The 24,468-nt window shown below is 37.9% G+C and overlaps 1 pseudogene; it reads right to left on the reverse strand.

The window, feature by feature from the left end:
- Positions 1-23,502, reverse strand: part of LOC128171439 (talin-2-like) — a 38,650-nt pseudogene extending 15,148 nt beyond the window's left edge.
- Positions 23,503-24,468: the final 966 nt, after the last annotated feature.

Here is a 24,468-nt window from a genome sequence, read left to right on the forward strand (position 1 = left end):
TCCCATGTTATTTTTGCCCAATTAACCAACCCCTTGAATCAGTAAATTTAAGATGGACCACATCATTCAATGCACTCAATTTCTCTGTGCTAATTTTTCATGTTTCAAAAGAGGAAAAATTATTTTCTCAAGCCATTGGGCAAAAATAACATTGGTGTTGAAATTCACCTGGTGTAGAGTCAGATCACAAAAGAAAGTGAGTGTTAACAGACTTCATCTGTGTCCATATCATTTCACCTTTATATCTCTAACCAAACTACAACAGTGTCTATTTACAGAATATATCTCTAGAGTATAAGCCTTGTCTCAAATATGCAGGCAGTGACATTTCTCCTTATCATGAAATACATTCACAGTAATTCAGTCATCCGGGTCAGTTACAGACCCTAACAGCCATTCTGATTGGTTGCCTCCAAATAGTGCTGTCTTTGTATAAAAATTAAAGTTTCTTTTTTCTGATACACAAGACATCTGGACAAAATACACCAAAATAAAAAGGGAAGCCAAAAAAAATCAAAACATGACACTGTAAGCTCAATACCTCCTTCTGCGGGTTGGCCCACTAAAAGAAAACGAAGTCAGATATATATCTACACAGCACCATGCCCATAATCACAAGCCCAGTATGGACATTATCAGTTATCACAAGCCCACTTTGGGCATTATCATTAATCACAAGCCCAGTATGGGCATTATCAGTTATCACAAGCCCACTTTGGGCATTATCATTAATCACAAGCCCAGTATGGGCATTATCAGTAATCACAAGCCCACTTTGGGCATCGTCCATGAATACTATTACTGACCCACACATTTTCTAACCCAGACATTAAATGACTCCATCTTTGGCTCCTATTCTATGCATTGTTCCCAAAATGATTACTTCCTTATAAATTTAACTTCATAAATATAACTTCCCAATAAATTGTTGCTCTTGAATTTTACTTTGCATTGAAATTAAACTCCAACAAATTTCACATCTTCTTACTTCCATAAACATTAACTACAACTGTAATTTTACTTCCTATGAATTTAATGCAATTTTTTTTCTGCTTTGCATTTATATCTACATTATGCAATATCTTGAGTTTTAAAAATGCTGCAAATTGTCATATCTGTAATCTTTCAAAAAAAATTGTTATCTGTTTTAAAATTGTGAAAAAATAATTATACATTCTTAAAACCTTTTCCTCTCATGCATATCATAATTCATATTTACATGTATCAAAACAATCACCAATAGTTTTTACTTTAAAAAAAGTTCAATAAAAAATATATATCTACAAAAACTGACAAATAATAAAATTTGAATGCTATGCATATATGAGATAAAGACGGTACAACAGAGCAGAATATCATGAAGTTGATGCGTCCGCTGTTGTTATGGTAACAGTGACACAGGGCTATAGTTATTACATGTATAATGGCTACACATCACACCCCTAATCTTGTCACAGGAATTATCAGTCACATACCTTTAATGAGTTCAGAGCAGTGTACGATTTCCTGTACGGACACCGCGACTTGGTGCGCACGTGCTGCCAGTGTCTGCTTGGCCTCCTGGGAAGGTTTCTGGACCACCTGAAAAATGGCCGCGAAACAAGGTGGTAAGATAACAGAATCACAGGCCCCACATTTCTACAACAATCCCTCCCCACATATTAACAGCTTCAATAACAACAATCCTTCCCCACATATCAACAGCTTCAATCACAACAATCCTTCCCCACATATCAACAGCTTCAATAAACTTGGTGTTTTGAATATTCTATTACTGACTCTATGCACACTGTGTGCTAACTGTGCACATTGTGCTGATTTTTTACACTGTGCTAACTGTGCACATTGTGCTGAGTCTGTGCACACTGTGCTCTGTACACTTACCGTGCTGACCTGCTCCAGTAGATCTTTGTAGACAACAGCACAGTTCTTGCCGGCTGCTATCGTCTTCTGTCGGACTTCTGTTGTCTCTGCAGTGCTGGCTGTGCCCTGTCAACACACAGAAACATCAATATTCTTAACATTTCTTGGAAATTCAGTTTCAAGGAAATGTAAATTTGTGGACAATGATCTTATATGTTTTACATTGTACTCGAATCTCTAGCAGAATATAACATACCCTGCATGTTGCCAGTAAATCAAAGATGGCCTTGCGTCCCATGTTGGCACAGATGATGACATCCTCTTGGCGACCCGAGTTCCCAGCAGCCACTGCTTTGGCGGTCGCCGTGGTGATAGGTTTGGTCAGTCGGATCAGATCTTCTGCCGTTGCTTTCTTCTCTGGCAAGGTTCCAGCCTCGTAGGACTATGAAAGAAAACATCAAACAGTACAATGTCTGTTGATGAAGGAAAAAAAAACATAAATTGGGAAATAAACCATTGGACTTTAGTCGGATTACCCCTGGATAATTTTTACCTCCTGTCCTATGGTCTCTATGGTGACTCCAGGGCCTGAGTTACCTGTATTTGTACCTGTAGTTACCTGTGTATCAGTGTATTACCTTAACCTCCTGTCCTATGGTCTCTATGGTAGACTCCAGGGCCCGAGTTACCTGTATTTGTACCTGTAGTTACCTGTGTATATTCAGTGTATTACCTTAACCTTTTGTCCTATGGCCTCTATGGTAGACTCCAGGGCCTGAGTTACCTGTATTTGTACCTGCAGTTACCTGTGTATATTCAGTGTATTACCTTAACCTCCTGTCCTATGGCCTCTATGGTAGACTCCAGGGCCTGAGTTACCTGTATTTGTACCTGTAGTTACCTGTGTATCAGTGTATTACCTTAACCTCCTGTCCTATGGCTTTTATGGTAGACTCCAGGGCCGAGTTCCCCGCGCGGCTTCATCCTCCACGGTCTTCACCGTCTTCAGTAACGATGTCACATTGGTCACCATCACCTGGAGGGGAGATTGATATTTACAGTTTACTTCATCTGTTGTTTTACACATGCATACTCTCATTTTCATTGATAAGTGACTGTTTTCATTAATAACTGTCTTATCATACATCCTGATTTTTGCTAATTTTCTTTTTTTTCATCTTTTTAAACTACAAAAACAAATTTCTGATAAGGCAGGTCAGACAAAACTTTTTAAAACAATATTTACTTACCTAATAATGATTTTTTTTCAATTGTTTGAATATATTTATGACTTGGTAATACTGTTTTTATTTAATGACTATTAAGGTCAGAAGACACGTTCCTCGAGAATCTTTTTTGTATCTCCTCGTAATAAAGAAATCCAATAAAAAAACATTAATTTTATAATTACTTTAAAAATGATCAAAATTTACTTGAACTTGGTTATATGTGTACATGGTCGAGTGGTTAGAACCGTGGCCACTCACTGCCAGAAGCGTATAGGTTCTAGAGGTCGTGAGTTCAAATCCCCGCCCCGACGGAGATAAACTTATAATTCAGTGAATTTTGCTGTGCTGTAGATGTATTTATTTTTAAATCAGCAATTCAAGTGTATTTTCAAGAAGATTATATAGGACATTGCATATTCTAGTATTTTGCAGAAATGCCTGGTAAGGTACCCTAATTTTTTGCAAGAAAGCTTGTCAAAGTAGTAGTAAACCATAAACAAATTCCTGGAAAAAGTTATATAAAATTGAGGAACGTGTCGTCTGACCTTAACACAAACTTCTACAATATTGTTTATCTCTGAATGTCATAACCATCCTTCACCTCGATCAAAATCAAACACGTTTCTATGAACAATTATTTTTAATTAACACAGACATGTTATACAGAGTCAAGCAAGATATGTAAATAATAACAAGATATACAAGGCTTCCCTATCTAACACAGATCATAATACATTAATGGTCACAACATGGAGAAATCCTTATTCAGCCCTACCTATGACATCAATTACACTATCAAATTATATAAAATATTCATTGAGACTTGAGTTTTTCTTACTTCAGACTTATTAAAAGGAAAAGCATTTGAATTTTTCATGCAAGAGTTGTCTTTCTTATCAAATAGGTCAATGTACCTTAAAGCTTAGCCTAACACAATGAAACAAGATTTTCTTGTCTGAACAATGCATTGTCTTTCTTATCAAATAGGTCATTGTACCGTAAAGATTAGCCTAACACAATGAAACAAGGTTTGTTTGTCTGAACAATGCTTGGTTTGAGATGAAAGCACAAGCTTGTATGAACAGGGAGACACAATGCAGGTGTCTGAAGATCTCTGCATGTCCTGCAGTCTCATGCTGTCAACAGAAGCTTGCAGGGAGGTTTAATACTACAGGCCTCAAACTCCAACATCCTGCCTCTCAGCTAAACTTAAGGTGGCCAAATGGTCAGATGTACTGTCAAGTTATTTTATAGCCAAATTTTTAGATATATAAATTCATGCTTATTTCTATATTTTTTCTCCAAATCCTTTTTTTAATGTTAAATATAGAGATCTTCTCTTCCTGAGGTTTGAAATGGTACAAAAATTACAAAATAGCCACCATTTTATAACATTACCAAAAGGTTTATCTTTTCGAGTGAATCAAGCCGATGGTCAAGTTCCCTGAGTCTGAGAGGCAAAATGATTTGGTAGTCCCCGCAGCTCATATAATTATTTGTACTGAATTCAAATTCTTGAGTTAAAATACTTAGCAGCTTACTGTTTCCACTGACAAATCATGATATGTATAGGAGCCCTGTGCTGGCTATAACCACCACAGGGAGTGATATGAGCTGGAAACAACATTGTTACTGCAACACAAACATGTTACACCCAACTGTGCTCATTTCTTCCTATCAAGAAAGCATTGCAAAACTAATACTCGACAATAGCTTTACTGCTTTTTCCATTCCCAAAAAATCTTATACTTTAAACTACCAGGTAAAAATGTGAAACTTTAAACTACCAGGTAAATTTACAATGTCCAGTCAGTAAAAAGGTAGTGTGTCAACAATAATTTGTAGTCATATGCTAATTGAGTGTACAGTGCAAGTCGGTAAAAGAAAAATTGGAGAAAAGGGGTGAACATGTCTTAGCAATAATTAATCCCCATGCAGAAATTTTCTATAATTTGCTGGAAGAAATGAACACAGTTGTCACTAGTAGCCTGGTCAATGGTTCAGTGTGAAACAGGGGGATGGTTTCTATGGAAACACCAATTCAAATGCAATCTGTTGTTTCTTAAATCTCAAACCTCTACAGGATTTCAAAAATTCAATTTATAATAATAGAAGCTCTCACAAAAAGTCATTAATCACAACATTCAATATTTTTCTTTTTTTTTAAAATTGTTTCATTAACAGCTCTTGTTTTTGTAAATTGTCAACAACACTAGAACAGAGAAATATCATCCAATCAGATGGCTCGAAATTTTAACTGCACTCAGTACATGCTGGAAACATAGATAGTATACCCGTCCGGCAAACCCTCGATCAGGGAGTCTGTCTTCTGTAAAATCACACGACTCCACAAATCAGACAACAGTTAACTTAACAATTCTATCTATCAACGCCTAGGCGGCCTTTGTCAAATTATATTGTATATATTTCTTCCAATTAATACAAAAAAAAATATTTATGCTCAGAAAACTTTTCAATTTTTAAACCTTTTTAAAATTGACTTAAAAAAAACTTTATCTACACATTGAATACTGAAAAGTCACTGCTAAAAAAAGTTAAGCTGTGCCTGGAATTGTTTGAAATAATGATTAGCAGAAAAGGTTTATAATCATAGACCTGGGCTACTCCAATAATTGATTGCCAGAAGAGGTTTTTCCATAGAAGAAGAGAGTGCATTACATCACTACACCACAACACTACCATCTCATCAAGGTTAAAGTTCTAACACAAGGTCAACGCTCAGTCCTTATGTTACAGTAATTCACTAATCAAAATTTTGAGCATTTATATAAAAATTATAAGCACGTTTTCAAAATCTCAAATTTTGAGTTTAAATAAAAAATAATAAACATAAAAAACTTCGGTCAAGGTTAAATGAAAACAAGAAATAATGTTGAATTTTGACTGACCTTGGCAGACTCTTTGAGGGTCATCATTGCCGGATCGGAGACGTTTTTGCCGGAGGCGTTCTTGGTGGCGCTGATCAGATCGGAGAGTGCGGAAGCCACATCCTTCACCGCGTTAATTATCATCACCTGAAAACAAGCTTACTCAGTTATTTCCCTCTTGAAATGTTGCAATTAACAAAATTTGATGACTCTGGCAAATTAATTGATTAAACAACTTCATCGATACAATGTCAAGTTATAAGCCACGTACCTGAGCCTCAGGTTGGTTAGATCCGAGTGAGGCTGCACCAAGTTTGACGACATCTGCGAGTTTGGTGATGGTTTTGACGGCCTGTTGAGCGGCCCCGGCGAGCGTTTCCTGATCGGATGCGGCGCCCTGTACCAACTTCTTGGTCTCCTCTACCAAAGCCTTCGCCGTTTTCAGGATGTCCTCTCTATAAGTGATTACAAAAATAAATATCGTGGAATCAGTAAACTTTGTTGGGACAATTTCCATGCATTACTTTCATGAGTTATTTCATACCTACAAAAGGAAGTATGACTCTATCACCCTTATTCATTAGTGGATGAGAGGTACCCACAAACTCCACGAAAATTGATCCACCTCAAAATCTAATGATTCTACAGTATGAGACTACTGTTGGAGTGGATCAGTGGGTGGGGGTATTGAGGACTATTTGTCAGTGGGTGGGGGTATTGAGGACTATTTGTCCCATTTACCTGTGGCTGGCGAAACTGTCATCTCCCTCAATACACAGAGTTCCGGCGGTGGCAAACATAATGGTGGTGTCCAGATCAGCAATGATTCCGCTCACCGCGCTTGCCGCATTGATACAGGCCTGGGTACCACGAGACCCGGACTGTAATGCTGCTAGAACAAAGGCCACCTTCTCACTGACGCTGCGGGCATGGTCCTGGAAGTCGCGTCTCGCGTATGTGTCGTGCGGGTCGCCCTGGACTTTGCCGGCGTCCTGTACCAGCTCCACACAGCTCTTACCCAGGTCTTGGACCGTCGTACGGATGCGATTCGCAATCTACAGATAGACCAACAAAATATATAACAATGAAATCAATGGAAATCTACAGACCCAACATAATGGATTTCTCAGAGATCTGTTAAATATTATGGTAGCAATCACATTGATTATAAAGCCAGCATCTTTGGTTTCAAGGGAATTTCCCATTAAAAATTCAATATTCAGTTAGACAGGAAAAATGTTTGAAACAAAATAAAACCAAATAAACACTTTTTCATGCAGATAACCATATTCTTGACTTAACAGTACACAGAGCACACAATATCCATCCAATTTTGTTTACAAAACATTTTTAGAATAACAGATAAACCAATAAACTAGGAACCACCAGACATTGTAACAGACTTGCGGCATTTGCAGAGTTACTGGCCAACACATCGTAGTCTCGTGTCAGCTGATTGGCCAGTCGCCCGAGGTCGCCCGGGTTCACCACCGCCTTGCCCACCATCTCCTGCGTCGTCATGGCGATCTTCTTGGCCAGACTGACCATGTTGGACTGGTACTCCACGAAGGACATCCCCTCCCTCACCATTACCTGCTCGTCCGTCTGTAACCATAGAAACAAAGGGGGGTCAATATTGTAAACACAGACTCCTTTATTTGATAGACCTTATTATGTTACACGGATATGTATCCAAAATGTTCATAATGGCATAAGTTTGTTAAAATTTCATGATTTTAAAAAATTAAAGTCGATCAAATTCTTCCTCCAGTGCCACTATCAACATAATATTGGGGACTTTAAACAGAGCAAATTTTGGAGGAAAGAAGGTCCTTTATGTAAAGATTGTACCTACCTTAGTGATTGATTTGGTGAGTTTCTCTATCATACTGTTGACTACGCCGGCCTGTGAGGCGGCCTCCTCCAGAGACTGTAACAGGTCCTGTACGACGTCCATTGTGTTGTCTGCTGCTGTATCAATGTTATCATGGGTGTGCTTAGGGGCCTACAACATAACACAAGATATTGTAGTCTACAGAAGATCCGTGCACACACTTGTCTATTGTAAGGATTTGCTATGAAGTCCAGACTTAAACATGCCTCCTCTTTTTATCTTACGATACTCTAACCTCCCTATCTTATCTTTGGGTTGCCTCCCCCTCCTATCTTAAGGTACACTCTCCTTCTATAAGGTACACACTCCCCCTTTTTTCTTTAAGCTCATTCCTCTTCTCTCTTACTGTACACCTACCTAAGGTTGCCTACCCCTTCTATCTTTGGTTCACTACCCCTTCTTCCTTAAGGTACACTCCCCCTTCTACCTTAAGGTACACTTCCCCTTCTATCTTTAGGTACACCTACCTTAGGGTTGCCTCCCCCTTCCTTACAGGAGTACATGAACTGAAGTGCCGACTCGGCCACGGTCTTAGTCAGGTCCAGGATGTGGGTCTGTTGTTTGGAGTTCTGGATCAGCGAGGCGGCGCCTACAGCACCGTCCGAGAGTGGGCCGAAGTAGCTGGCCATCATTGTCACCTGTAGATACAGGAGGTGTCAAAAGTTATTACCTACCTATGTGTACATTGTGTTAACAAAAGGCAATGTAAAAATTGACCATTATTATTTTGGATTATCATTCAAATTTCACAGAGAAGAAAATGACCCAGATCTCACATAATAAGTATTAAATATCACAACCGATGCTCTGTATACTGACCCTGTGACCCAGATTCTCCGGCTCTGCTTTAGCTGAGTCCTTGACCTTGGAACAAAGGTCATGGATTTCTCTTGCACTCCCAATCATCTGTTCTTGGAATCCCTATAATACCATTCAACAGTAATAATTAATGATTATTTACGAATATTGAAAATTGAGCATATTTTGATTACTTTAAAATCTTAATAAAGGGGGGGGGGAGGGGTGAACTATCAAATAAATCTGTTAAACTGTTGAAACAAGGGAGGGGGTGATACCTTAAAAATCTAGACATGAAAGGGAAAATTTGAAAACTTAAATATCTAGATATTGGGAATGAGGGGTTGATAATTTACAAATCTGGACACATGGAGACATATTGGTGGATGGGGAAAAGGTGGTTTTGGGTGGAGTAAGTACTGACCCTGAGGGATTTCTCGGTCCGTTGCTGTAGACTCTGACTGATGGCGGCCAGTGAGGCCTGGTCCAGGTCGCGGATGGAGCGGTTCAGTTTGTCGATCGACTCGTCACACTCACGCTGACCCGGCGCACAGTCCCTGAAATATACAGATGTATATAGTCAAACAGGTCCTGATGTTTTACAGGATATATGTTCAGTTCAAGATTTTTACATTCCTTGAAAGTATACAGTCAAATACTATAATATGTGTCAAGAAATAACAGATGTAAAGTGGAATGGACCTCAAACAAATTAAAATCAAGCTTCAGAGAAATACAGCAAAATACTATAATATACATGTCCGAAAATTTAAAATCACTTTTAGGAATGAACCAGGCTATTGAAGAGCTAACACTTTTGTAAATCTAGAAATGCTGACCAACGTTAGGAGCTGGCATTATAATAAAGACTCGCACTATACACTTACTTGATGAAGGAAAGACTTACTACTGGTGGAAAAACTTACTTGATGGAGGACACGAGTCGTTTGATGGCCTCGGACACACTCTTGGAGTGGTTGGAGTACAGTTGGTAAGTGGGCGGGTCCTTCGGGTTGACAGCCAGCTGTTTGGCGGCCGTCACCATGTGACACGCTCCATCGATCATCGCCTTACCTGCCGACACAATATGCTCTTGGGCCTTCCTTGCCTACATATATATACAGATAAGTCATCTGTGTGTCTTGTCCCAGAAAATTAGGAATAACTGCATAAAACGTTCTTGAATTATGAAACCTCACCATGAACATATTCAAGTACATTTCTAATATGGGGTTTTACAGGACAACATAATCCTGTTAGTTGGGTGCTTTAACTTGCTTACTGTCTGCTTTATGTAGCTAACTTAGTAGCTATCTGCTATATATTGCTAGCTGTCTTACTACCTGTATTTATCGATAGCTTTTCATTTACTGTAATTACCTCTGGGCTGATCTTGGCTGGCATGCTGGCAAACTCGGGAGAGGACGCAAATGTGGTGAGTTCATCCACTGCATCTGTCAGTGGTTTGGCGGCCTCCGCACATCGCTGGCGGTTCTCCTCCGTGAAATCCTGGTCCAGCACCTGAATAATGATGTCAGTAATATCATTTAAATCTTTGGGAAGCTTACGGTACAAAACCCATAAGAAATTTCATACAATCTAAACAGACACAAATTATAACAAATAGAAATGTACACCTAAACTTTTGACATTTGACCTTGACACTCACCTTGATGGCCTTGACAAGGTTGGCTGTGCTGTTGGCAACGTCCTTGGCACTCTGTACAAAGTGTCGCTTGGCGACAGGATTGGAGGTCTTGCTGGAGGCCAGGCGACAGGCATTACACAGGGCCGACGTGTGCTTAGCAACCACTGTTGCTGCTGACAACACCTACAAGGGGAGAAAACTCTAAATCATCTCTACACAAAACACATCCTGATGACAAGGTTAGAAATAATTACAAGTTAATCAAAGCAAAGTCATTACAAGTTCACTCTGTGTATGAAGTAAAATTGTTAGTTATAATATAAATTCTTAATACAAAACTGATTTTAGATCTTGACAAAGGTATGAAAAGTAGATAATCTCCTCCATTCATCAAAGTATTTTTTCACGTAGTACACAAGATGTTGCTTGTATATATATGATACATAGCCTGATACCTCACAAACTTCTAACATTGAGATATACACACATACATGTATATCTGTTTTTCCCGATACACAGCGGTTCATGTTATATCTCTGATATTTCTTGATACACGATACAATTCTGTTAACTCTGATATTTCTTGATACACGATACAATTCTGTTAACTCTGATACGCTTTCTCCAGCAATACATGTTAGTAAAGTAAATAGCAACCCCCACTTAGCGCTGTTCCCGATTCTATGATATATATGATATATGATACACCGAAACATGTAAGATGCAGGTGATACGGAGTGAATTTCAACCTTAACGATACAGTGTAAACTATTTAACAATCTTGTCTAAACTTCTATCACGATACGTAATGTCGTTTTAATTATATCGTCTGTGATGTATCTAGATTCTGTGTGACGTCATGCCACTATATTGTGCCCTGTATCTATTAATATCATATATACATTACAAACTCTTAACAGCCTACAACTGAAGAGTCTATAATTGTAATTACAATCCAATGACACTCAAAGAATGCTTTAACATGGTGGTCAGAGACCATGAACAGAGACTATTGAATTGTTGCTCTACACTATATAACAGAGACCATGAACAGAGACTACTGTATTGTTGCTCTACACTATATAACAGAGACCATGAACAGGGACTATTGTATTGTTGCTCTACACTATATAATAGAGACCATGAACAGAGACTATTGAATTGTTGTTCTACACTATATAACAGAGACCATGAACAGAGACTATTGAATTGTTGCTCTTCACTATATAACAGAAACCATGAACAGGGACTATTGAATTGTTGCTCTACACTATATAACAGAGACCATGAACAGAGACTACTGAATTGTTGCTCTACACTATATAACAGAGACCATGAACAGAGACTATTGTATTGTTGCTCTACACTATATAACAGAGACCATGAACAGAGGCCATTGAATTGTTGCCCTACACTATATAACAGAGACCATGAACAGAGGCCATTGAATTGTTGCTCTACACTATATAACAGAAACCATGAACAGAGACTATTGAATTGTTGCTCTACACTATATAACAGAGACCATGAACAGAGACTATTGAATTGTTGCTCTACACTATATAACAGAGACCATGAACAGAGACTATTGAATCGTTGTTCTACACTATATAACAGAGGCTATTGAATTGTTGCTCTACACTATATAACAGAGACCATGAACAGAGGCCATTGAATTGTTGCCCTACACTATATAACAGAGACCATGAACAGAGACTTTTGAATTGTCACCCTACACTATATAACAGAGACCATGAACAGAGACTATTGTATTGTTGCTCTACACTATATAACAGAGACCATGAACAGAGACTATTGTATTGTTGCTCTACACTATATAACAGAGACCATGAACAGAGGCCATTGAATTGTTGCCCTACACTATATAACAGAGACCATGAACAGAGGCCATTGAATTGTTGCTCTACACTATATAACAGAGACCATGAACAGAGGCCATTGAATTGTTGCTCTACACTATATAACAGAGACCATGAACAGAGACTATTGTATTGTTGCTCTACACTATATAACAGAGACCATGAACAGAGGCCATTGAATTGTTGCCCTACACTATATAACAGAGACCATGAACAGAGACTATTGTATTGTTGCTCTACACTATATAACAGAGACCATGAACAGAGGCCATTGAATTGTTGCCCTACACTATATAACAGAGACCATGAACAGAGGCCATTGAATTGTTGCTCTACACTATATAACAGAAACCATGAACAGAGACTATTGAATTGTTGCTCTACACTATATAACAGAGACCATGAACAGAGACTATTGAATTGTTGCTCTACACTATATAACAGAGACCATGAACAGAGACTATTGAATCGTTGTTCTACACTATATAACAGAGGCTATTGAATTGTTGCTCTACACTATATAACAGAGACCATGAACAGAGGCCATTGAATTGTTGCCCTACACTATATAACAGAGACCATGAACAGAGACTATTGAATTGTCACCCTACACTATATAACAGAGACCATGAACAGAGACTATTGTATTGTTGCTCTACACTATATAACAGAGACCATGAACAGAGACTATTGAATTGTTGCTCTACACTATATAACAGAGACCATGAACAGAGGCCATTGAATTGTTGCTCTACACTATATAACAGAAACCATGAACAGAGACTATTGAATTGTTGCTCTACACTATATAACAGAGACCATGAACAGAGACTATTGAATTGTTGCTCTTCACTATATAACAGAAACCATGAACAGGGACTATTGAATTGTTGCTCTACACTATATAACAGAGACCATGAACAGAGACTACTGAATTGTTGCTCTACACTATATAACAGAGACCATGAACAGAGACTATTGTATTGTTGCTCTACACTATATAACAGAGACCATGAACAGAGACTATTGTATTGTTGCTCTACACTATATAACAGAGACCATGAACAGAGACTATTGAATTGTTGCCCTACACTATATAACAGAGACCATGAACAGAGGCCATTGAATTGTTGCTCTACACTATATAACAGAAACCATGAACAGAGACTATTGAATTGTTGCTCTACACTATATAACAGAGACCATGAACAGAGACTATTGAATTGTTGCTCTACACTATATAACAGAGACCATGAACAGAGACTATTGAATCGTTGTTCTACACTATATAACAGAGGCTATTGAATTGTTGCTCTACACTATATAACAGAGACCATGAACAGAGGCCATTGAATTGTTGCCCTACACTATATAACAGAGACCATGAACAGAGACTATTGAATTGTCACCCTACACTATATAACAGAGACCATGAACAGAGACTATTGTATTGTTGCTCTACACTATATAACAGAGACCATGAACAGAGACTATTGAATTGTTGCTCTACACTATATAACAGAGACCATGAACAGAGACTATTGTATTGTTGCTCTACACTATATAACAGTGACAATGAACAGAGACTATTGAATCGTTGTTCTACACTATATAACAGAGGCTATTGAATTGTTGCTCTACACTATATAACAGAGAGCATGAACAGAGGCTATTGAATTGTTGCTCTACACTATATAACAGAGACTACTGAATTGTTGCTCTACACTATATAACAGTGACAATGAACGTAATAAACTTTGCTGCTCTATGGTTTCCATGGAAACAATAAGACAGATGTGGCGCCAGACTATCTACGTCCTTAAGAACACTACTGAAGTGTAGACTGAGGACTATATACACTAACATTTATCACTAGAAAAGAAATCCCTACTAACTAGTTAATATGGTCAATATCCCCGAGTCCTGGCAAGTCTAACCTTTTGAGGTTGAGACAACTGCCAGCTACAAAGAAAATCTAATTCAGTCTGTATAAAAGTAAAATCTAATTCAGTCTGTATAAAAGTAAAATAGAAATTGCCTGCAGTTGAGACACGTTTAACCTACTGATGTACCCTAATTGCAGAGGTTGAGATAATCAAGTTCTAGTGAGTTCAATCTCGCCGAGTCTATACAATCACTACAGATATACAAAGTTCATCTGATAGATACACAGTTCCTACGGTGATACACACAGTACCATGGTAACTGTTACTAAGCAACAGTATAACATTTTAAACGACCCCCTCGTCAAGATGTCTGATGAAAAATGTAACAGAAAATGATCTAATTTTCACAATGGAGCTCCTCTTTGACAACAAGAAATGTGTTACCATGGCTACCAGTCATACAGACGAACTCTCTACAGAGAAGCTTACACAACAGTATAATGACTCTACGTGTTATATGGACAGGAAGTTTACAGAATTCTGGGAAGTATACAATTACAGCGTGATATCTTACATCATGCAGAGACCGCCTCTGAAAAGCGTGTGATACAAAAGAGAAAAAATACATAAATATGCATGTACCTCATATAATGAATATTTAAATCTCTGTGTATGAAAGAAAAATACAACTCATGAATATGGATGAACCAAAGTATCTCTAAAGCATAAACATAAAAGTGAGTAAGATTTTTCTAAGATCATAGAAAATTGTGTTCCTGTATGTTGAATATTTTTAATACAATGGTAATTTGAAATATAAATATGTTTAATTAAAGAGAATGAAGTTGATCATAAAAAATCTGACAACATGAATAATTAAAGAGATATTTAAAGTCGTATACGAGTTGGAATGACCCAGACATTGTTACACACTGTACCTTCTTTCTTTCAAACAATAGTTCTGAAGCTGTTTAAACAAAAAATGTTGCAAATACAATATTAGCCATGTAATAAATTAATGCTACAACAAATCTTTCTTGACTTTCCTAAAAATATGCTCAATCAATAAAGCATGAAATAGAAGACTTAAATGATTGACAAAATGTAACTAATCATTAAGCACAAAAAAAACGACTTTGAGCCAAAATTGTTCATGACCTTAACCCAGATTTTGTTTTGTCTTTAAACATGGAAGGCTGACAACACAACAATATGGTGGTAAATAGCTATGTGTACGCAATTTAACCCCAAAAAATATTTTGAAAAAGATAATAAACATTCCACACACAGATCTACAAGTAAACTAAGGGACACAATGCACAGGGTTACGTGACCACAAGGTCATGACCCCAGGGGTGAAAGGTCACCTACCATTGACCTACATCTTTCCGCCATGTAATACTAAACAAAGGACAAAAAGGAAATCAATTTACTTTGATTACTGAAATAAATCAAAATAACCAACAAATGAGGACAGAACATCGTGCTATGATTTGATTTCACCAATTCTAAAAGGGGGCTTTCCAATTGTATATTAATAAATCAATGCACAAACAAATCATATAGTTTCTTTGATGTTAAAAAAGCAAATGATTTATTTACAGCAATAAATTCTGGAGAGGAGGAGAAGGGGTAAATTATGCTGTATGGATTCTGAGTGAGTTGGTTTTGATAAAAGTACACTGCTTTAATCCTGTTATATATCATGGAGCATCATTGATCTGCTAGAAGCCAGGCTACGTTAGCCACAGAATACAGACTTACAGCTCAAAGGCAGTTAGTCTGTAATCAAACAGCTCCTATAGCAGGATATATAAGGAGATACCGTATTTTTCCGACGATTAGTCGGTATTTTTTTCCTCAGAAGCAGAGCACCCGACTTATCGTCTTGTTCGACTTGTCGTAGGCTCGTATTCAGAATTTTTTTAAAAATAGCATTAAAAATCTTGGTTTTAATCATCTTGAGTTGGCTGTGTGATTGAAAATTACGTTGTTGAATTCACTGTTCATCTTTAATAATTATCATTTTCACTCATCTGTCAACACTTAAATACATAATAATAACAACAGTTATTAAAAAATGTTACATTGTCTTTAATCAATTAAAAGTTTTACCGTTTCGTTTTTATAAACACATCATCATATGGTTCTATGTATCACTAGTAGGAAGATAACATTGCGCAGTAAAATTGAAACCAAGTTTGAATGGAAGAAAATATTGCAGTAGGTCCGGGGGATGTTTTTTTAAAATTCAATTATTTTATTTGTAAAAAGTTGTTAGTGGAAAGTATAAATCAGAAATATTTAATGATCAAATTCAATCTTAAAATACGTAATCGGCAATTATCAATACTACTGTTTATACAATAGGCCTAGGCTGACACCGGTTGTGTTAATAATCTTGCCCTAAGGCTGAGATCTTTACAGCAATTTCACTCCCTGTTTATATAAAGAGAACCGTTATAAGAGTGATTATAGTTCATTGATTAATTATTGTCCAATTCTTTGATTATTGTTAGATAATTTTTTTAGGAAACGTATGTATGTCGTATATTGTCATTATTAAGTCGTACAAATGATCGATCTATTTCTAACAGTGTCTATGTAAAACAATAGCGTGTAACTGCATTACTGGATAAAAAGTAAACAAGTTTCATCAAATCATAGTAATTGCTAAGCTTTCTGCACTTGAGATCCCCCTTTGAAGTCCGACACGAGACAGGTGCATGCCTATGACACCGGAACTTGTTAAACAAACATTGACCACGCGCCGAGTCAACAGGTGGCTGGTTACGTAATGGCGAATACACTGGCGATAGTCAGAGTGGATACTTATTTTAATGCTTGGGAATAAAATATTTCTGACAAAGTAAGTTTAGTTTTGCATAACACGCGATATCGGGAATTGTTTAAAATGCAAGCGACTTTGAAGAAGTTGCCGGTATTTGAAAATTTGATGCATAAGTATAAAGCGTAATTGTTTAAATGTTAATCATTAATAATTGGTAGCAATATCGGTGACATCGTGGCATCATACACTGATAATGTTACTGCAGTTTTATAGGCCATTTTGAAGTAATAAGATCGACGTATGGTCTGAGATCGACGTATCGTAGGATTTTGTTAAAATTTTGGCTAAAAATGGGCAATTCGACGAGTCGTCCGCATCGACGAGTCGTCGGGAAAATACGGTACTTCATTGAGATACATGTAACTCAGACAGGTTCTGCTACAAGCAGTCAGTTTGTCTAAAAACTTAATTCTTTTTGCAAAAAATGATGTCTTATAACCCGATTTGTTAAGAATAAAATGAAATTATCTTTGAAAATTACCTCCCATTTCACTGAAAATTTAAATCTTAAACATTCACGTAAAAAAGTTTGCTTATATTATTTCCTGAACTTTGTGGTTATTGGGAATTATGAAATAAATTCTAATACAACATAAGCTCATTCAAAGAGGGGCAATAATGAAGTTATCACCAGTCAGCTCAATAAGCTCATTCAATGAGGGGCAATAATGATGTTATCACCAGTTGGCTCAATAAGCTCATTCAAAGAGGTGCAATAATGATGTTATCACCAGTCGGCTCAATAAGCTCATCCAAAGAGGTGCAATAATGATGTTATCACCAGTTGGCTCAATAAGCTCATTCAAAGAGGGGCAATAATGATGTTATCACCAGTTGGCTCAATAAGCTCATTCAGGGGGCAATATAGAGGTTTGAGAATTGATGCCATGTATTGCAATCTGACTGGTCCAACATTGGATCTGTATAAACTCCTACAGGGCTTGATTGACCAGGCTCTATACAGGTCCATTAGTAAGTCATTAGTCCTCCACTAATTAACCACTGATTAACGACGTACCTGTTGCTGGGAGCTGGCCGGGTTAACCAGGTTCTGACACGCCATCTGTATGGCCTGGTTAGCCCGGGCAAACTGGGACTGGTCCACCAGCCCGGGCATTCAGGGCTCTGACGCTCCATCAGCAATGCCCACAAGGTAGGCCGCCTGTAATTTAAAGGAAAAACAAATGTTATTATTCATTCATCATACATATTAGGAAGATCTGGCACTCCATCAGCTGCGCTCCCTCTCTTCAGAGAGTTTAAAGACGGTCCTTCTCTACAGACAGTTCCTCGGTACCTCTATATGTATTTTACATTCTTTCGTTACAAAATTACCATGCCATTTTGGAAAAAAAAATCTACAACTCATACAAATCAATCCCTGTGTACAGAGATTGTTCCTCTACATGAAGACTTTTGAGACGGTCCCTTACCTGTGAGGCGGCCTCAGTGAGTCCACAAACAGATGTTGAGAAGTTCCCCACGGAGTCACAGAAGTTCTCCAGGTCGCCCTTCTTGGCGTGGTTCGTGATCCCAGTCATAGAGTCTCCCAACAGCTGCAGGACAGAAAGAGGGGCCAGTTAGTTAATCCAGTAATTAACTAATTAACTGATCCAGATATTAACTAACCATTCAAAATATTATTAAATCTGAAGTGGTATGACAGGTATAATGTCAGTATAATTTATGAGTGATACAGTTGGCTTAATGATTCATCAAACACATCATCAATACATATACTGGTGAACTTATAAGAGATCAATATCATCAATGCATATACTGGTCAACTTATAGGAGATCAATATCATCAATACATATACTGGTCAACTTATAGGAGATCAATATCATCAATACATATACTGGTCAACTTATAGGAGTCAGATCAATATCATCAATACATATACTGGTCAACTTAAAGGAGATCAATATCATCAGAATAAAGCAAATATTACATGCATCCAAAAATGTAATTCACATTTAAAGCCTCAAATTGTCTGAGTTTTTTCATATTGAAAACAATACCAAGGAGAGAGGAGTTGTAAACATTTACATGTAGTACGCACAGACAGGCGAAGGAACCAAGCTCAGGGCCAGAGAATCTCAACTTGCTCATTCTCTGATTGACAGTTAGGTTTATTAGGGGACCATCATATAGTTTTTGAGAAGACACTGTTGTAATGAGTTTTCAGGCTTAAACATGCAACAAACAACAAAACAACACACAACATAATGTTGACAGACAACAGACAGGGGGGGGGGGGGGGGGGTTAATGTTAACACACATACATGCTTTCTCTATATTGGGTTCTGGGATTGTACATTGGGGAAGAAATCTGTTCTTTATAAATGCTTATTTTAGCAAAATTACCGAAACTGAATTTTAAAAAATACATATGCTCATATTAGTATCTGATTATCACAAAGGCAACCCATACCATAAAATGAAATTTGTCATGAATTTACAAAGCCTTGAAACCTCAGATCCTATGAAATGAAGTTTCTAAAGATATTTTAAAATTAAACCAACAACATATTTCATTTAATTTTTCCAGAGGAAGAACAAACAATCTAGAGCTTGTAAGATGATAGCTGCACTGTTAATTCTCTCTGTATATCACATGTATGCTGTCCAGCTATGTACTTAGTACAGATAAACAAGAGAAATATACAATAAGCTTAATACAAAGTTTTTCCAGGTACATGTACAGTAACTAGCTCGGTCATTTTCTACTTATCTAATTAATGAATAAATACAATATTATTTTTTTCTATTTTCACATATGTGTATGCATATAGCACTAGCCATATTTTTTTTTTTTATCAAAACATAGCATAGAAGTCATTTCCTTCATTTGTTTTTTTTTTTTTTGGGGGGGGGGGGGGGTTATTAATCAATTTTCAAAACAACAAAGGCAGACACAAAAAATGACAACAAACATGCAACTGATGATGAAATTGACAGAGACAAATTGGAAAATAAAACCCCACAACCCAAGAAATAGTCCATAGAAAAACAAGTCTAAATCAAGATAACATTGAACAAGCACCAGTTTTCCCTCTCCCTTCACATGGCTGAACCCTGACCCTGAAAACAGTTTGTGGGAACACATAACAAGCTCAACATTGTCAATATAACGACCTTACACTAATTACTGGCCCATCAACTGTGACATGTACATTGTCAATATAATGACCTTACACTAATTACTGGCCCATCAACTGTGACATGTACATTGTCAATATAATGACCTTACACTAATTACTGGCCCATCAACTGTGACATGTACATTGTCAATATAACGACCTTACACTAATTACTGGTCCATCAACTGTGACATGTACATTGTCAATATAACGACCTTACACTAATTACTGGCCCATAAACTGTGACATGTACATTGTCAATATAAGACCTTACACTAATTACTGGCCCATCAACTGTGACATGTACATTGTCAATATAAGACCTTACACTAATTACTGACCCATCAACTGTGACATGTACATTGTCAATATAATGACCTTACACTAATTACTGGCCCATCAACTGTGACATGTACATTGTCAATATAACGACCTTACACTTATTACTGGCCCATCAACTGTGACATGTACATTCAAAATGACTGTTTTTTCATTTACTCGAAGTTTCATTAAGTTCATTTGAGAAGGTTGGGTGTTTCATTTGAAATACGGGTGAAGTTCAGAGGTTAGGATAGTGTGTGATTGTGTTCTGTGAGCAAATATTAAACGATGTGATCAACCCAAGATTTTTTGTGAGGGTGGGGGTGAGGGTGGAGGTGGGGTGTTGAGCATGTCTGTTATAAGCTTTCTGGGTACAACAAAAATAGAAGAGATACAAGAAGAAAGTGAGATTTACCCAGACTTGGCCCTGTGATAAAATCCTCACAAAATCAGCCAATCAGTTGATAGCATTCAAAACAGTATTATACAATCAGCCAATCAGTTTACAGCATTCAAAACAGTTAATTTACAATCAGCCAATCAGTCAATAGCATTCAAAAAAGTTTAGAAATGATTAGCCAATCAGATATTGGCATTCATAAATAATTCATAATATAGATGGCTGTAAATGTTAAAAGATTTACATTAAAAAATAACAAAATTAAATATTAATCTAGTAGGATTTGGGAAAATTCTAGTTATACATTATTCAGCCATTAACAAAGATATGAATTTTTATTGCAAAGGTTTGTAAGTAACATGAAGACGACTGAAAACAAACCTTTACTTCATTCTATATACAAGACAGAGGGATTTTCACAAAGAGTCAAAAACTGATAAAGCATCACTTTCTACTCCGACAGTCAGCCATCATGCGACTTAGTTCTTGGATACATTCTGAGAGTTCACTCTCCGCGCCACAGACATTGTGATACAGGCGAGGAATGAGTTACCTACCTTAGATTTCTATATGACGGAGTCCAGACATTCAAAATACGACAGGTCGGTCACTGGCTCATTGGCACTCTCCAGCATAGATTTCATCATCTACAATAATACAGCATCACAGTTAAGTTATGTGATTTCTGAATCATATTTACAACAGTGTCATAAAGCCATACTCTACCACTCCTGTCTCACTCTTATCGTAATAATAGTCTGAGGGCGTTATCACACTCCCTCTGCCCTTGGTTATATATAAACTACATACACATTGGAGGGTGTTACTGACCTGTATCTGTCTGAGGGCGTTATCACACTCCTTCTGCCCTTGGTTATATATAAACTACATACACATTGGAGGGTGTTACTGACCTGTATCTGTCTGAGGGCGTTATCACACTCCTTCTGCCCTTGGTTATATAAACTACATACACATTGGAGGGTGTTACTGACCTGTATCTGTCTGAGGGCGTTATCACACTCCTTCTGCCCTTGGTTATATATATACTACATACACATTGGAGGATGTTACTGACCTGTATCTGTCTGAGGGCGTTATCACACTCCTTCTGCCCTTGGTTATATATAAACTACATACACATTGGAGGGTGTTACTGACCTGTATCTGTCTGAGGGCGTTATCACACTCCTTCTGCCCTTGGTTATATATAAACTACATACACATTGGAGGGTGTTACTGACCTGTATCTGTCTGAGGGCGTTATCACACTCCTTCTGCCCTTGGTTATATATAAACTACATACACATTGGAGGGTGTTACTGACCTGTATCTGTCTGAGGGCGTTATCACACTCCTTCTGCCCTTGGTTATATAAACTACATACACATTGGAGGGTGTTACTGACCTGTATCTGTCTGAGGGCGTTATCACACTCCTTCTGCCCTTGGTTATATATATACTACATACACATTGGAGGATGTTACTGACCTGTATCTGTCTGAGGGCGTTATCACACTCCTTCTGCCCTTGGTTATATATAAACTACATACACATTGGAGGGTGTTACTGACCTGTATCTGTCTGAGGGCGTTATCACACTCCTTCTGCCCTTGGTTATATATAAACTACATACACATTGGAGGGTGTTACTGACCTGTATCTGTCTGAGGGCGTTATCACACTCCTTCTGCCCTTGGTTATATATAAACTACATACACATTGGAGGGTGTTACTGACCTGTATCTGTCTGAGGGCGTTATCACACTCCTTCTGCCCTTGGTTATATATATACTACATACACATTGGAGGGTGTTACTGACCTGTATCTGTCTGAGGGCGTTATCACACTCCTTCTGCCCTTGGTTATATATACTACATACACATTGGAGGGTGTTACTGACCTGTATCTGTCTGAGGGCGTTATCACACTCCTTCTGCCCTGGAGCCGACACAGTACAGACGTTGATCAGCTGATTAATGCTCTCCGTCACCGCTCTATCAGACAAAATGTAGTAAAAGTTTAAAATATCAAACAATGAAATTGAAACAAAACCCCTAAAATCCTTACTCAATTTAATTATTTCATGCTTTACAAAACTACACATAATTAATGACTCCGGGGCTATAAACTTAACAAAAGTTAAAGATAATACTCAAACACATTAAGGATTAGACTATGTAGAGTAACTCAATGTAATATTGGATTATATAAAGGTAATATTTGAGTGCCTACCTGGCGGCCTGCGAGAGCAGATTCTTGGTGTTGGGAGCGTTTGGATCGGCCGACACAGACTTGGCGGCCAGCAGCAGTTTACTGGAAACCATGGAGACGTTCTTCAGTCCGCCCACAATCTGGTTCTGTGTGTCTCCATCCTTGGACAGACCTGGAAACCGACCAATCAAAATCAATCACAGGTACCTACATTCTACAGTAATGTCACACCTTAAGCCTCGCGTCTGTTTTGATCAAACCTTAAATTTTTAGTATCTGATTTTGTTGGAATCTCGCTCTCACTGACCTGCCATGGTGAGTCCAGATTTGATGAACTCTGAGTAAGATGAGCTGTACTCGCGAGATGACTCGGCAAGTTGTTTGGGTGTGCCACGAGATGCGGTGATGATGTCACTGGCGGCCTGGTTGAGATTGACAGCGGCGTTGTTGATCTCGATCTGGATCTCCTGGAACGTGCGGTCTGTGCTCGGGTACTACAATGTACAGGAACGAAAAATTAAATCAATTCCTAATAATGATGCATAGATGAAGTAAATTTGTTAAGATTACTTTTTATGCGATAAGGATTTCTATGCATATGTGAAGTAATTCAATTCTGAAAGAATGAGAACTATTTGTTAAAAAGGTGATTTTTTATGAGCCAAGTTAAATTTGAGATGAAGCTTGTGTATTGCTGACATAAGGTTGCCTATTCGTCTATTTCTAAGATAGATGTAACTATCTCGGTGGATGCCATTTGACTCTTAATCCACTTATTCTGAGATTAAATCTGCTTCCGACTTAAATTTTGTCTATTTCTGAGATAGACTTTGTCTGCTGAACAGACAGATCTGCGTACCTTGGTGGACGCCAGCTCCTGGCTCGAGTCTGTGATCTGTCTGATGGCGTTATCCACGTCTCTCTGTCTGGGAAGGGTGTTCACACAGCTGTTGAGCGCACTCGACACAGCCTTGGCCACCTGGTTAAGTCTAGCCTGGTTCTCAGGGTTTTCTGGGTCGTTCATGGCTCGCTTCGTCTCCTCCAGTAAATGCGTCGACTTGTCGATGACGTCACGGGCGCTGTCGATCACTTGCCGTCTGACCTCGATGTCTTCTGAAGTTGAGGCGACACCGCATGTGGCTTCTGTTCACAAAAATGGGAGTAAATACGTTACTTTTTCATTTGCATCTGTCATCTTGTTTCAATTTTTGCGTATCATATTTTTTGTGATGTCTTATTTTTTTACAACGATCATCTATTACCAGAATATATGAAATGCTCTATATATTCTACAAAATTTCTGTCTCCATTATACATTTATCTGTGTTTACCTGTGAGGCAGCCGTCAGTAGCTGAGCCATCGCCGATCCCACGTTCTTAGAGGTGGAGCCAAGTTTCATGGCCGACGCCTCCACCTGAAATACGTAACAAAATCATGTATCAACTCCATT

The sequence above is a fragment of the Crassostrea angulata genome, chromosome 2 (assembly GCF_025612915.1).
Source record: "Crassostrea angulata isolate pt1a10 chromosome 2, ASM2561291v2, whole genome shotgun sequence".
Lineage (NCBI taxonomy): Eukaryota > Metazoa > Mollusca > Bivalvia > Ostreida > Ostreidae > Magallana > Magallana angulata.